The 15,573-nt window shown below is 51.7% G+C and overlaps 1 long non-coding RNA gene across 2 annotated transcripts in view; it reads left to right on the plus strand.

The window, feature by feature from the left end:
* The window catches only part of LOC102154180, a 268,196-nt gene that overhangs the window by 151,742 nt on the left and 100,881 nt on the right, over nt 1-15,573 (plus strand). For both annotated transcript variants that reach the window (XR_005386524.1, XR_005386525.1), the window contains one exon: nt 12,166-12,314. This is a non-coding gene — a long non-coding RNA (uncharacterized LOC102154180). The remainder of the gene's footprint in view (nt 1-12,165; nt 12,315-15,573) is intronic.

The following is a 15,573-nucleotide window of genomic DNA, read 5'->3' on the forward strand; positions in this document are numbered from 1 at the left end:
GCCAGAAGGAGATAGATATCCACCACAGGCCCAAATTGGATTGCATGGCATTGATGCAGTTGACCTATCTGTGGCAATCTGGCCACTCACACCCACACTCTCCCAAGTCATGTGCTAAGGAGCCCTTCTCTTGTGTGTGTGGATCATGTGAGGAAGCTGGCCTTTCTAGGTTCCTTTTCTCTGCCACATTTCCTATCACATCCAAAGGTGTGTGCTCCCCTTGGGAGTAGGAAGCCAATGTGCCTCAAGACTTAATACAGAGCTCCTTGCCCAGAACATGAATCCCAGCCCACATCCTTGCTGTTATGCCTTTTTAGCACATGCAGTGGTTTCCTAGGGCTTCTCTACAGTATCAAGGCTCAAAATCAAGAGCTTCTCTTACTTATGGAGCTTAAAGTTCTAATCCCACAAGCAGAGCAATTGTCTTTGTTGAAACTTTGGAGGGGTGGGGTGCAGAGCAGGGGACAGTCGAAGTCCTCTGCCCCTCGCATAGTAAATGATGGCAGCCAACTCTGGGGCTTTGGTGTTTACTGTGATGTTTATGTCGTTATTTGATTTCTTGGCATTCAAAATCCTCATTAATATACATTTGTGCCTCCCTGTGGAAATAAAGGAGCGTGTTCTCTGTGTATGTACTCACATTTCTTTATTTAGCCTGGCACCTGCCTTCTTCCCCAGCATGTTAGTTTAGCATCTGTGCTGTTCCCTTGCAAATCTCCAGAGCTTACAATTCTTAGAGAAAATGGTTTCTTTTTCTCTAGGAAGATTTCTCTCTTTCCCCTAGACTATTCTCTAAGGCTGAGCTCTTACATCACAGGTGGGTGAGATATGCCACCGACTTTAGCAGGTAGGGCCACTGAGGGCAACCCCCACCCACTCCAACCAACCCTAGTTACCAGCTCTGTTAGCCCCTCTTAGCAGAGAGAGGTGTCCCAGGCCAGAATGACTGCTGGTTCTCTGGACCCTTTCAGGTCAAGCCCAGAAAAGTTCTAAGGATGACTCACTTGTGAGGGTTCCTGTCACCTGCACAGGGCAAATAGTTTATGCCAGCTATGCCCCAGGCCAGCTGTGGACGAGAGGAAAGGTGTCACTGGAGCATTCCCAGGTATTTGCCACTCACCAGGCCCCAAGAGAGCTGGCCATCGGGTTCCAGGAGTTAACAAGGAGGGACCGAGACTGAAAGTAACCCTCAGGAGCTGGGCCCTGGGCCAGGGGACTTCCCGCATGGATTACTGGCCTCCCAGCTGGGTAGTGGGCACTTGGGGCCAGTCCTTACAAGAATCTGCTGTAGGGCTGGGAACAAGTTGTCAAACTGGCCACTTGTTCAAGTCTTCATCTCTGGAGGTGACCCAGAGGAGATAGCATTATTAGGCGGTTGTGTCCGGCCAGGCTACAGAGGAGCCAAACCTACAGTTGCATCCTGGCTTTGCCATGTACTCACCTTCTGACTTCGGGCGGGTGGCCTCCCATTCATTCATTCATTCATTCATGAGAGACACAGAGAGAGAGGCAGAGACACAGGCAGAGGGAGAAGCAGGCTCCATGTAGGGAGCCCGATGTGGGACTTGATCCCAGGACCCCAGGATCATGCCCTGGGCCGAAGGCAGACACTCAACCACTGAACCAACCAGGTACCCTGGGTGGCCTCTCTTATGTCACTCTTATCTCCTCACCTGGTAGATGGAAGGGATCAATGAGAATGTCCACCAGGCGGGTAGGGTAGTGCCTGACCCACAGTAGGTGCTCAATAATCAAAACTCATTGTCATGAAAACAATACTGAACATGAAGACTGGAATTTGAGCCCAAACTACTCCAGTTCTGATGGGAAACCACGTTCCCCTTTCTTTGCCCCAGGGGTATGGAGAAATAGCACATGCCCTGCCTGCCTCCTCAGAGCTTGCTAGGCGAGTGGAAAATGAGAGAAAGAACACTAAAGGGCTCTGACTCCAGCCAAGTGTGGCCTCAGTAAGAAAGAATAGAACAGGATAGAATTAGGAAGACAATCGAAAACAATGGAAAGGAAGACAGAGTCCTAATTAGCCAAGGTGGTGAAGATCATCAGAACTGAAGTAGACAGAATGCTATCAAGCTGGCTGAGAGGACACTCAGGGAGAAGTGCTGAGAAGTCAAGTGGATTTTTTTTACCCACTGAGGCCTGCCCTCTCCTGGCCCCGGCCTGGCCCCCGAGCCCAAGCCCAGAAATCCTCACGCGCGGGCCTGGAAGAGGGGAGGCTGCCCTCCTCCCCTGGCTTCCCAGTCGTGCAGCCTCCCACCTCTCCTCTGGGTTGTCCTCTCTTCCCCTGCAAGCAGACAGCAGTCCCCGCCACCCGCGGATGGTGATTGTGAAGGCGCCTTTGAGACTATAGAGCATTGGTAGAGAAGTGGAGCTCTGTTTTTGGGAAGTTGATTGTTTTTTTTAATGGAAAGCTGATTTAAACCCAGCTAATGTTTTGCACGTGCTCAACCCCTGCTGTGCCTGGCTTCTTCGGGGGGCGTGTTGGGTTGCAGGGCTGGAAAAGGGAATTTGTACCTATAGGGAGGGTGTGAGTGTGTGCATGTGTATGTGTGTGTGCACGTGGGTGTGTGCATGCAAGTGTGTATTAGCTTTCTAGGCCTGCTGTAACAAAATACCATGAACTAAGGGGCTTCGACCACAGAGATGTACCGTCTCCCGCTTCTCGAGGCCCGAGTCTGAGATCTGGGGCCAGCAGGGCTGGCTACCTCTGAGAGCTGTCAGGAGATTCTGCTTCTTGCTTCTCTCCTAGCTTCTGGTGCTTTCCTTGCAGTCGTTGCTGCTCCTTGACTTCATCCCCACCCCCACCCCCACCCCTGTCTCTACCTTCATGTTCACGCCACATTCTCACTGTGTGTCTCTCTCCTCCTCATGTAAGGACACATCACATCGGATGGGAAGTCCACCTTACTCCAGCCTGACCTCATCTTAACTTAGCTAATTATATCTGCAACAACCCTGTTTCTACATGCAGTCACCTTCAGAGGTACTAGAGTCCAGAATGTCACCATCTGAGTTTAGGGAGGGCCGTGAGTCAACCCAGAACAGTATGTGTGTGTTTCAATGAAGCAGTGGCTTTATTTTATTTTATTTTATTTTATTTTATTTTATTTTATTTTATTTTATTTTAAAGATTTTATTTATTTATCCACGAGAGACACACAGAGAAAGGCAGAGACACAGGCAGAGGGAGAAGCAGGCTCCCTACTCAACCACTGAGTGTCCCTATGAAGCAGTGCCTTTGAAAGGCACCTGAGTCTCGGCTTTCTGAGCCATTGGGGCCCCTCCACTCTCTCTGCTCTTCCATGTGTCCCCTCACCCCCCCAGCAGTGATGACATGGGTGAAATGATGCTTGGGTCCCCAGGGACCCGGTAGCTGAAGGAAGAGCTGCCGAGCCATGGAACCCTGCACTCCTGCCTGCTCAGACTGGGACAAAGCTCCTGCTACTCTTTGAACTAACTCCATTCTGTTCCCCACTGATGCCAACAGCCCCCTTCTCTGTGCTGCTCTGGCCTGACCATCTTCCCAAGGAGCACTTTCTAGCTCCTTGACCTCTGCGGCCCTGCTGGGCCTGGCCTGTCACATGCCTCCCTTAAAAGGGATTTCAGCTGGGGACAGCTGGTGTGACCCAGCTGCCTCTGAGATCTCGGCACGGGTGTCTCCAGGGCAGGCCTGGGTCTGCATGACCATGGCATCTCAAGGGCGGAAGCTTTGGGCAGGTACAGGCTTCCCCTTCCTCTGCTTGTGCAACCCAGCAGTAGATCAGGCCTAGGAATGACATAGCACTGTCTTGCCACCCCCTGCCATCCCTGCTCACTTCTTTTTTTATTTTTTTAAGATTTTATTTATTTATTCATGAGAGACACACAAAGAGAGGCAGAGACACAGGCAGAGGGAGAAGCAGGCTCCCTGTGGGGAGCCCAATATGGGACTCGATCCCAGGACCCCAGGATTACGCCTTGAGCTGAAGGCAGCCGCTCAACCACTGAGCCACCAAGGCACCACCCTGGTCACTTCTTGATCCAGAGACTTTCCTACTGACAATGCTGAACAGAATCTGGCCCCATCGTTCCTGTGCTGTGGCTGCCAGGAAGCTCAGAGCCAAGCAGATTTTGGTGTCAGTGGTCTCACCCAGGGGCTCAGTGAAATGACCTCTCCCTTCTCTGCATGCTGCTGACTTGCCACTCAAAAGTTAGATTCCAGCACTCTCTTTAATCTGTGTTTGCATTGGAAGCCACTTCAGATCTTTAGAAAAGTATAAATATTAATGTTGTTTTTCTTACTGCAATGCAGTGGAAAAAGAGAGGTGTCTCCTTGACTTTATTTATAAACAAGGTGGTGAGCTAGTAGGAGGAGTCTTCACAGGATGTGGCCAGTCTGATAAAAAGGGCTCTGAGTATAGTGTAAAGATCTGGGGTTGATTCCCCGCTCTACCACTGACAAGCTATGTAAAATCAAGCAAACCACTGTATCTCCCCAAGCCTCAACTTTCTGGAAGGAGGGGGCCTCCACCTATCCCTATGCCTCGGAGACATGGGACCTTGCAGTTATGTCCTCCCCTGACACATTCTCTGCCAAATGGGCTCATGATCTTTTTCTTCTTACTTTAGGAGGCTCTTGTGGGTACTGATAAGATCAAAAAAATAATCACCAACACTTTTTAAGTCCATATTGTGTGCCAGATACTGTGCTAAACACATTCTCTGTATTATTTCATTGAATGCTCACAACCGCCTGAAGAGAGGTTCTATTATTGTTCCCACTTAGCGGAAGAGGTAACTGAGGCCCAGAGAGATGAAAAACACAGTAAGTTTCTGACTCATGGGGTCTGAGTCCTGATTACCTGCTCTAATCCGCTGCATATCTTGCCTGGCACAGCACAAATAAAGCTCAAGAGATGGTGTGATGGTTTTGTAGATGATAAGCTACGATCCAAATCCAGAGGAAGTGCCTATATTTTCATTTATTCTAGGACTTGGCTCCCCCATCCCGGAAGTGTAGAGGTTGGCCTTAAGTTCCCTTAGGTCTCCTCCCTCTCTGACAAGCTCTTGGTCTGTGTATGTCTTGTGGAATATGCAAACAAACAAACAAACAAAAAAAACCCAGGTACACAAAGGTGTTGTTTATTGTACTTTTTAAGTGATCATATTCATTACCAGGGTAAAGTGATACTCATGTTAGAAGTTGGCATGCTGCTTATGGTTTTGGCTGCGTGGTTTGATTATGAGACAAAAATCACAAAATAGCCTGGCACCAACCAGAATGTTCTAGATGTGTGTGAGGCCCATTTCCCAGCGACCTACCAAAAGTCTTGGCTTTCCCCACCCACAAAAGCACGCGTCACTACCGGAGAATCAGAGCTTGTGCCATCTCGGCATCATGCCGAGCCTACTGGGGCTCCCGGCTCCTGCAGGCTTGCCTGCAGACCCTCCGCCCAGACACAGGGTGTGCAGAGGAAGACAGTTCACCCAGAAGCACCAGTCTTTAGCCGTCCAATGGGTGTGCCTGGGAGGAGTGCTGGTTTCTCAAAAGTTGCCCCCTTTTAGGGAACGGATGAAGTTCAAGTTCCTTTGGTTTCATCCTCAGTATCTTCTAGAGTCTCCAGCACTGCCAGGCGTCCTGGCCCCCCGCCCTTTGGGCCATGTAAACTGAGGCCGTTTCAGCCCCTCCTACTGGCTGCTCCCTGCGGGTCTGCCCGGGCTCTCGGAGCCTTGAGTCACTTGCACACGGGCCTGGGCATGTTGTCAGCAGGAGCTCCCAGTTACGAGGCTCTGAGGCAGACTAGCAGCCTGCAGCTGGGCAGGTGGGACACAGCAGGCAGATGTCTGGGTGCTGAGCCGTAGCAGAGGGCCTCTGATGGGAGATGGGGCAGGAAGGGAGCCAGAGTCCAAGTCTGGGACCCAATCCTTGAACTTAGTTCTTGTTCCCTTGACGGCCTGACATGGGGCTCCCGCCAGTTCGTCTGTGCCTCTTTCCAGTGCCGGGACCCAGTCTGCTGGGATCCCTGCCTCTGCCTCCACTTATCCCTGCCTTGCAGTTATCTCCTCCCTTGAGGGATTCCCTAAAGAGCCCCTGCGAGAGATAGCACTACGGAGGGCATTCAGTGTGTCCCTGGTAGAGCGGCCCAGGGCCGGTGCAAGAGCCAGATGCCTGTAGTCCCCTCCAGCTTGGGGTGCTTGCAAAGACTTTGCTGTGTCCTGAATTCCACAAGGGAAGGCCTGCAGTAGAAATGGGAGCCATGGTGTCCTTTGCTTCGTGAACAGGAGGTCTGGGCAGAGGGGGGCCAGCAGCTCCCTGGTGTTACTTCTCTGCCAGCAGCTGCTGGGCTGTGCCAGCATCCCCCTCTGCTGACCACACAGCCACCAAAGTGGGCTCCGTTTGGCTCAGCTTCCCTGGGGGTTTTGCAGGGCCATGGATTCCCAGGGCTTCTCCCTAAGCAGCCTGGCAGATTGAGCCATTCAAGCCTCTTCCCAATTTCCCACTGTCCCTACTGCTCCAGCACAGCTCAGACCATGTTGCTGCCTGTGCAAAGCTCTGTTTGGCCCCTCCGTGTCCTGGAGACCCAGTGCAAAGCCAGGTGCCACCTGCGGAGGCCTCTGTGACTCGTGTGCAGCCTGTGTGCAGCCTGTGTGCCCGGCCTCTTTTCTCAGGCCCTAAGCTACTCCCTCTGGCCTACCTGAGATGCTGCCCAACAGCAGCCTCTACTTCTCTCTGCCCTGGCCTAGCCTGGCCTGCCCTTCTCTTCCCAGGTCCGAGGCAGCCTAACCCTTCTTTTATGCTTATATGGAGCTTTGCTTTGTATGGAGTAAGTGCCTTTGACATAACTTTTCATTTAATTGGTTGCCCATGTCAGCCTGACAACATAGGTGTAGTTGTTACACGTCTGTTTTATGGATAAGGTACCAGGCACAGACAGGTTATCTGCACACCCACCACTAACACATGACCAGACTGGAATCCTTGCTTAGACCTGACTCCCGAATCCCTCTTCCTTCTCATCTGTTCCTCTTCCACTCCTTAAGGTCCACCTCCAACCTTTCTTCTGGAACCACCGTCCCCCCTCCATACCCACCTTCCTGCCCGCACTGCTGGGTCAGAGTCCTTGGACGCCCCCGTTCCTGGCCTCCCACCCTCACATGTTCCCCCAGCACCTAGCCCAGGCTCTGCAGGGCCCAGGCCAGAGCTTGAACACCCTGGTGGGAGTTAGGGGTCTGCCTGGGCAGGCCCAGGCTCTGGGAAGCCGTGGGGTAGAAGCATGCAGGCTCTGCCTTGGTCAACCTCCCTTGCCTTCCTGCCGTCTCGCACCTTCTGTGTGCAGTGTGTAGTAAATCCTGTGAGCTAAGGCACCAGCAGAAGCTGCTGCAGTTCTACAGATCCAGGGGACTTTTCTGCGACCATATTGTCCCATTGCTCCATTCAGCTTAGTTCAAGGCAATTGGAGTTCTCAGCCTCCTCCTCAGGACCCAGGGCCGGGTTTCCAGGGAGCCTAATGCCTCCCCCAATCTTCTCCCCACTCCCCTCAACCCCATGCACACTCCCCCTTTCCTAGGTCATGAGCAAGGCGCCCCCAGCCACACTGGGCAAAGTCCTACTGATTCCAGCTAAGGAGCTAAGGGTCCTAGGAGATTGAATCTGAGAATGAGGCCACACAACACACACACACACACGCGCGCGCGCGCATGCACACGTACACACATGCACACACGCACACATTACTCTTTTCTCTCAGGTGCTGCTTCTGTGTGTGAGTGACGGCACCCCACAGCCACCCACTCCAGTGGTCTGGTTATCTTGCTTCTCTTGTTTTACCCTGGAGTGTACTTTCAGCTTTCAGTGGAACTGGGAAGGAAAAAGCTTTACCGGAGGAGCACTTAACAGAATTAGGTGCACTATTTGAAGGCTCTTTTAGGAGCTGGCTTATGGCAGTGATTATACAGAAGTTGGGTGAAGCAAACTACGCATAGCTCTGAGAACCAGAGATACACTCAGTCAAGAGGCCATTGAAGGGACCGCACCTATTCACCTCAAGGAAAAGAGGACCACAATGGGGTCCTTTTGTTGTCTTTTTTGCCAAAATGTTTCTTAAGTGCTGTCGCTCGTCAAGGTGAACTCAGATTACTTGCTGGCACAGGAATTTGAGAGAAAATAAAGATTAGCCTTGAGTATCTGGGCCTGACAGTTAAGAGCTGCTCTTTGTGACAGACAAACATTGTTTGGTCTGGTGTCTTCCTTTCATCTTGGGGGCTGGCTGCCGGGGATTGATTTATCTGGGAGAATGTGTTCAACCTGGCCAGGTCTACTGGAAGTAGCAGAGCACATGCATTTTAAGCCCTCTGTTGAGGGAGGATGATAGAGCAGCCCCACGCACCCCCCCCATCATGACCAAGTTTCTTTTAGAGCAGGGACCCCACCATGTGACTACCCATTCTGCGGTGGAGCTGGAGCTGCCATTTGGCAAGGCTCTCTGAAATGGGCTTCACCTGCTTCACCTTTGCGGTGGCAGCCACGGTGGCTAGGAGATGCATTATGGGAAGGTGCTTGAGTGCCAGGCTGCTCACAGGGCCCCCGAGGAGAGCATCTTCCTTTCTGCCCTGAGAGTAGATGGATGGGGAACCCTGTCAGGATGACGATGGCCATGGCATGGCTCCTAGGAAGCAGAGGCCATCCTACTGCTCTCGGAGGCCCCAGGACTGGAGTAGATGGCAGATAACTGGGTGCTCGCCCTTTGCCAGTGGATCCTGAAGCCTCTGGGACCTGGGAAGGGCAGAAAGATATAGGCCTCCCATTCACCAAGGACTCTGCTCTGCATAGTCAAAATAGCTAGTAACAATGTGACTTCTCCCCCAAATTCAGCAGACTCCACAGAGGCCACCATGACGTCATCCATCCCCAGGGGGCTTTCACACATTTGGGCTATTTTTGTAATCAGTAATAAAAAGCCCCTGAATTAGTCATGCCATACATAGAAATATGTCTCATTTCACTCCTGTATCCTCACCTATTAATGCAACCAACGGAAGGTGGCCCTGTGTTGGCAAATTGAACTTCGATTAAACATTAAAAAAATACCCTTGCATCCCGGGTATAAATCCCACTTGATCAAGGTGAATAATCTTCTTAAAGTACTGTTGGATCCCATTACCTAGTATCCTGTTGAGAATTTTTGCATACGTGTTCATCAAGGATATTGGTCTATAATTCTCCTTTTTGGTGGGGTCTTTGCTTTTGGAATCAGTAATGCTAGCCTCATAAAAGGTACAGCCACTCTGAAAAACAGTGTGGAGGTTCCTCAAAGGGTTAAAAATAGGGCTACCCTACGACCCAGCAATTGCACTGCTGGGGATTTACCCCAAAGATACAGATGCAGTGAAATGCTGAGACACCTGAACCCCAATGCAATGTCCACAGCAATGTCCACAATAGCCAAACTGTGGAAGGAGCCTCAGTGTCTATCGAAAGATAAAGAAGCTGTGGTCTGTGTATACAATGGAATATTCCTCAGCCATCAGAAAGGACAACTACCCACCATTTGCTTCAACGTGGATGGAACTGGAGGGTATTATGCTGAGTGAAGTAAGTCAATTGGAGGACAATCATCATATGGTCTCACTCATACATGGAAGATAAGAAATAGTGAAAGGGATTATAAGGGAAAGGAGGATAACTGAGTGGGAAAAATTAGAGAGGGAGACAAACCATGAGAGGCTCCTAACTCTGGGAAACAAACAAGGGGTAGTGGAAGGGGAGGCGGGCAGGGGTTGGAGTAACTGGGTGACGGGCACTGAGGGAGGGCACTTGACGGGATGAGCACTGGGTGTTATGCTATATGTTGGCAAATTGAACAATAAACAAACAAATAAATAAATAAATAAATAAATAAATAAATAAATATTTATAAATATAAATATATTTTTAAAGAAGGAAAGTGGCCCTGAGGAGAGCTCCTGAACTAGGCTTCTGCAGTGGCCCGGCCTCAACAGTCCCTTAGTCCCTGGCTCAGGAGCTGGGCAAGGGGTGGCCAAGGCTTTGAGCTCTGTCCTTGAGGAGCCCACCATCGATAGTCTATCATGCTGAGTGCCCGGGACAGGGGGCCCCAAGGAGGGCTGGCTCACTCAGCTTGAGGAAGATGACTTAGGAGAGTGGCTGGAAGGAGTGAGATTTTGCCAGAGGAAGAGGCCCTGTGTACTTACATTTGGGAAGGATGTGGTGGGGGTTGGTGAGGGTCAAATGTGACCGGGAGGGTGGAGAACAGCATGGTTAGTGTGTCTGGAGCTGAGGCTTGGTGGGGTGACAGGGCCCACCTCCTGGAGCTCCCCTCATAGGAGTATCTCTAGGGCAGCATAATGACAGCAGTGAAGGCACATGTGGGAAAGACTCCCTTACCCCTCTGGTCTCTCAATTCTGCAGGCTTGGGAGCCCCTGGTATCCAAGGGCCATGGATACTGTATGGATATTGCTATGTCAGCAAGTCTCAAACTGCCTGAGAGGCTGCTGAATGCAGACGACTCCCAGGGAGGCTCCCCCAGAAGAAGGTTAACCCCTATGAGCACCCATCTCTCTTCACATGGGCTGTGTCTGACACTAAATAATTTCCATACCACCCAAACCTGGCAAGGATCTTGAGCAGTATTGTGTCCTTTCCTTCTCATGCATTCAATGTTTCTGATGGGGTCACCCATGAAGAAAGTGTGTCTTTGGGGGTTTTTCTGGAATGTCTCTGACATCTTGGGGGCAGAGGCATCACCCGCCCTACCCAAGTTGTACATGAAGTCAAGGCCAGGAAGGAACATGTCAGAGAAACAAGGCATCTCATATATGGTTCAGGCTGGCAAGAGAAGAAGCAATGTGTCTTGTGGCTGCCAATGACAGAAGTTCTTTGTGAAGAGAGTACTGAAGCCAAAATGTGTTAACTGAAAAGAAGGTGAGAAAGCAAGCAAAAGAAGTAGGTTCCCACCATGCAGTCAATAGCCCCCAGTGTAGAGAGTGATGGGAGCCACAGCTAGAAAGACAAGACACAGAGAAGAGTGGAGGGCCAAGGTTTAGAAAATCCCCTCTGGACCAGCCTGACACCTGCAAGGCCATGGTGTCCGGAGCTTCCACCGTTGTTGGGAACCCCAGGGCTTCCCCCAGCTTGTGGAGTCCTTTGGAGCCTGCCCTGGTTCTTATTACATGTTGCAGGTAGGCCCAGACCACCTTGCCTAGGGGCCTAGACTAGAGCCTGCCACCCCTGTCCCTGGACTGGACCAGGTAGAGCTATACCTGCACAGAGAGCCCTGGTAGGCCTCAGGATAAGCCCTGGGGCAAGATGACTTGTAGAGCTCCCTGGAAACCCAGCCTCATACTGGGGGCTGTAGAGCCAAAAGATGGCAATTGGCCACAGGGCTGACTCTGGCCCAGGGAGCTGAGTGATCCCAGCATCCCAGGGAATGTGGTCCTGCAGCATCGTGCTCTCAGCCTCCCAGCTGGGGCAGGCATTCCCTGACACATGGCGGTCCAGGCTTTGCTTGAACCCTCCCCCGTGACAAGAAATTCTCCTCGCTAGGGGCACCTGGGGGGCTCAGTTGGTTAAGCATCTGCCTTCAGCTCAGGTCATGATCCCGGGATTCCAGGATCAAGTTCCCAAATTGGGCTTCCCACTCAGCGGCAAGTCTGCTTCTCCCTTTCCTCCCTGCTCATGCACTCTCTCGCAATCTCTGTTTCTGTCTCTCTCTCTCAAATAAGTAAATAAAATCTTTGAAATAAAAAAGAAGAAAAGAAATTCTCCTCTCTGGATGTGTGATGAGAAACAGGCCTTTCTGGTTCCAATATCCATCACCCAGCAAGGGGCCTCAGCATCACCCAGGGGAAACCTACTCCCTCTTCTTTTGCATGAAAGGTCTTTGGCCATCCAAAGCCTACTCTCTGCCCCTCCACACCCTGCCAAACACGCACACTTTTCCCCAGCTAAGCAGTGGGGCCACCAGGGAAGGGGCCAATCCAGAGGAGGCCTCAGGGCCTTGGGACAGGTGGGCGGTCAGGCAGGTGACTGGGGGCTTCTTCAGTCATACCTTGAAGTCAAGGTTACAGGCTCTGCCTTGACTGGCATCCAGGGGAATGACGAGTTTCTTTCTCTTGCCTCCTCTCTCCTTCATGTTTCCTTACCTTTCCAGATGTACATATGTGATTAGAATCCACTGACTATAGTAGAACTGCCAATTAAGAAGAAGAAATTGCCAGCCCTGGCTCAAGCGCCATCTTTTCCAACACTCAAGGCAAGTGGATCGCCAGAACGTGCAACATGATTGCAGGTGCATTTAGGGTGAGTATCATGTCACCAGTACTTTCTTATCCCTGCTAGGCTGGTGGTCCTGAGGGGTACAATCTGGCCTCTGCCGGCTGGACACAGTCTGCCTCATTTGCCCAACAACCTGATGTTTCCTGGGGCCTTTGGATGTGGCACTCCCAGTCTGTGCCAAGTGCCTGTTTTCCAAAGGGTGAGGCAGGGCCTTTGGTCTTTGGAATGAGCTTGGGATCTGGCGAGCTGACTCCCCTCAGCTTCATGGGTGCAATGAAGGCAGAGCAACTAGAGCAACGTGACCTTGGGAACAAGTCCCACGTGCTTGGACTCAGGCATGCATGCAGTTAAGTTAGAGGGGAGCAGAAAGCTCCAGGTAGGGGCTGTGGCTTGACTAGACAGGAAGGCAGCAAGGGGCCATTTCATGTTTCTATTGGAGAAGGAACACACAGTTAGGGCTGTCAGCCTCTGGAGGTAGTCAGAAAATGTCTGTCAAACTGCTCTGACTCAGCCTCAGTAGGCCCATTGGTAGAACAGGAGCAGTGGGATGGCAGGGTTTGGTGGCCTCCAAACCTCCGATGGTCCGTCACTACAGCTGTGTTTCCCTAGGCCGCGCCCTCACCCGGGAGGATCTTTTAACTGGTCAGGTAAGAAAGAGTCCAGCTGCCAGGTCACAAGCCCTGAGCCCAGGCCTCGGAGTCACTGTTGACAAAGGAGCCAGGCCTTCTGTCCCCTCACATCCTCTTTTCACAACCGTGGGGCTCCATTTATTTATTTATTTTTAAAGATTTTATTTATTTATTCATGAGAGACACACAGAGAGAGGCAGAGACACAGGCAGAGGGAGAAGCAGGGAGCCCGACGTGGGACTCGATCCCAGGACCCCAGGATCATGCCGAGCCAAAGGCAGACACTCAACTGCTAAGCCACCCAGGCACCCCAGATTTCCTCCATTTAGAAGGAGAGTGAGAACTCTCCATCTAGATGCTCAAGCAGTCTAGTTTTAAGTCTGTGAAGATTTCTGTGGAAAGTCACAGGACAGCCCTGTGGGCCTCATAACCCCTTCAGAAGGAATGAGTGGGTGGGTGGAAAGACCCAGAGCTTATTTCAGGGTTAGGCATTCTGCTTAAAAGTGTGTGCACAGATGTGTGTGTGTGTGCATGTGTGTGTGTGTGTGTGTGTGTACACGCATGCACGCCCCATCCCTGCGGGGTCAGGATCACTGCCCCTATAGAATAGAGAGGCTCAAACTGTACAGATTATGAAGTTCTGTTGAAAGTGGGTTTTTGTGTGGGAATTAGATCCTGGCTTGGGGACGGCACTCTTCAGCTCTCAAGGAAAGGAGCCCTGTTCAGTGTGCGAAATGTGATGGCTACCATAGTGTGCGGGGACACTCGGCAAATGGCTTCTGCTAAAGCCTCAGTTTTCCCAGCCATGACAGAAAGGAGGACAAGTGATGTTTAAGGCCCTACAGCCAAGCCAATGTGGGAGTTCAGATTTAGGACTTATTAGTCATCTGTTCCCTGCCCCCTGCCCCTGCTGTCTGCCCCCTGTGGAAGTGGCCCAGTGCGGCCACATAAAAGTCCATGTGCAGAAATACTTTGTCAGGCCCCAGGCCTTCTCTAGGGGAGAGTCCCAGCCTGTGGTCTAGGGAAGTAGGAGCAAAACAGGAGCCTGAGCCAAAGGCATGGCTTTTGACCACTGCTCACTTTAGCCCAGGGTTGAAAACAGTATCTTTGAGACAGAGGTCTTTGTAGCCTGGGCCACTTCCCCATCTCCCGGAAGGAGGGCCCGACCGCCCTCTGGAATCCTGTTGTATGTCCTGTGCAGAATCACCAAAGCGGAGGGCAGTCCCCCTGGGGAGCTGGTTTGTGGAATATGTGCGTTTTTTATGAAACGTGGCACAAGCAATTCTATGCTGGCTGTCTGCAGAATGAACCTACAGGAAAAAAGCTGTCTTTGCTACCAGAAAGTTCAGCTAGACATTTAATGCTAACGACTCACTTTCTCAAATGTGGAATTTCTTTATTCCGTTCTAAGTAAATGACTTTAATGACTTTAGGACCACCAGCCAGACTGTGGGAGAAAGAAGCCCCTCAGTCGCCACCACCTAGGGCCCAGCAGGCAGTGCGCAGGCAGCAGGCACAAAGTTCCCCTTTCAACTCTCCAGGATCCAGAGAGATAAAGGGCCACAAACAGAACCCTCCCTGCAGGGGTAGATGGCTTTGCCCATTAGCCAAGCCGACATCCCCCAGGGAACACCTGACACTTGGCAAGGCATTTCTGGAAATGGAGCTGTAGGTGACCTTATTTGGCCCTTTTTTCTGGAGGCCATTTGCCCCTTTCTGAACTCCACTTGACAAGTCTGTAGCCTCTTGAAAAAATTGCCAAAAAAAAAAAAAAAGAAAAAATTGCCAAGATGCAGCCGCAGCACTTTCCCGCCACTCGTGACTCCTGTGAGCTGGGACCCACACCTCCACTGCGACAACATGGCACACCCCTTCCCCTGCATTTCAGCTTCACAGCACAGTGAAGGATGGAAGATAATCATCTGGGTCCTATGGATGAGAGACCGAGACAGCCATTCAGTGGCAACTCCAGCTCCAAGCTTTGAGTCCCAATTTGTGTGTGGGGGGGTCCCCCGTGAAAGCCTTCTCCCACCACCTCTCGGCTAGCCCGGGAGTCTGTCCCAGAAGCCTGATCTTCTCAAGCTTGCCAAAGTCTTGGTTTTCACAGAGAGCATCCCTCTGGGCTCTGCACACAGGGGGTGGGGTGGGTGGTGCTCAGCAGCCTCTGAATAGTGAGGCCCTGCTGCTCTGGGGAGCCTCTAGTGCTGGAGGCAGGGTCTGGGAGCCCAGCCAGCCTCTGGCAGCAGGGCTCGGGAAGCTGGGTGGGGCAGGGGTGTGGCGGCAAGGGCTGGGAGGAGCAGAGTCAGGGTCAGACAGTGTGGAGGAGGGAGCCAGCCCTGAGAAATGGCAACGAAGAGGAGAAGATGGAGCCCAGATGAGATACTTTGAGGAAACAGAATCTGCAGAGCTCAGAAAGAATTGGCTGTGGAAGCAAAGTAAATGGGAGATATCCGAGGTGACTCACGGGCTTCTGACTCAGGCTGTTGGGTGGTTGGGGGTGCCGTTTCGTAAGAAAGGGAGCCCAGAGGGAACCGTACTAGGCGGTGGGGGTGGAGATGCTGAGCTCGACTGTGGAAAGTTCATAGAGTTGTGAGATGCTCGTAAGGCACTCAGAGGGGGGTGCCCATTAGGTGATTGGGTGTCCAGGACTGGAG

The sequence above is a fragment of the Canis lupus genome, chromosome X (assembly GCF_011100685.1).
Source record: "Canis lupus familiaris isolate Mischka breed German Shepherd chromosome X, alternate assembly UU_Cfam_GSD_1.0, whole genome shotgun sequence".
Taxonomy (NCBI): Eukaryota; Metazoa; Chordata; class Mammalia; order Carnivora; family Canidae; genus Canis; species Canis lupus.